A 961-nucleotide genomic window follows, 5' to 3' on the forward strand; every position below is an offset into this window, starting at 1 on the left:
GTGACCTCCAGGACCTACTGCATGCCTAAGACTAGCCACCTTCATCCCCCGTCTGCACACTGCTTTGCTTCTTTGCTTTGCTCTTTTGTCTCCTCCTTCATACCTTCTGTTTGTCAGGACTGGCCTTCTGTGGACTTGCCTGCTAGCAGGAATTTTCCTTTCCCTACTGAGTAGCAAACTCACCAAAATGGTAGACCTTATCTTTGGAGTTTCAGTTCCCTTGTTGGTTTTCACTGTTTTTAGGCACTCAGTAATGTGTGTAAGAGTCTCCCTCTCCCCCAGTCTCATGCAGCACTCAGAACTGGAGGAGTTTTCCTTGGATAAATGGGGTTTTACTCTAAAGAGAGTGATGCCAAAGACATAAAGCAGTTGTTTGAAGCATGTGGCACTTCTAGCAGATGAATCAAGCCTGGGTATAGATGATAATAATGTTTCCTGATCAATCACACAGATTGTCCTTTTTTCCCTATCCAATTAGAATTGTATTAATTACTTCCGCCTCGGGTTAAAAAGAAGCAGTGGGAGTAAGACTGCCCATTATAAACCTGGGAAAAGTTTTGCTTACTGTGGAAGGACACAAAAGCAACGCAGAGGCTAGTGTAGAGAATTTCACAAGTACAGAGCAAATGAGAAAGCAAGAGCTCTCATTCCTCTCTTGAATTTGAGCACTTGGCCCTTTCAAGATGATTGCATGCTCAAAGAATACTTTAAGAAAACCAAAGAAGATAGAGAAAACAAAATTTGAAATGAAGGTGTTATTATGAGCTGAGAATCAGGCTCTGATTTAGAGTGCAACTCCTTGAAAGATTTTGGAGACTTGGTCTAACACTTGGTTTTGTGCAGCCAACTAGAGCAACCTTCGTCATACCATGCAATTACTCTCACTTTGGCTCACACGTGATGTTAATGACAGGTCAGAATCAAAGGTGAACAAAAATGACAGCACTGTTGTCCCTGAAAA

The sequence above is a fragment of the Vicugna pacos genome, chromosome 10 (genome assembly GCF_048564905.1).
Source record: "Vicugna pacos chromosome 10, VicPac4, whole genome shotgun sequence".
Lineage (NCBI taxonomy): Eukaryota > Metazoa > Chordata > Mammalia > Artiodactyla > Camelidae > Vicugna > Vicugna pacos.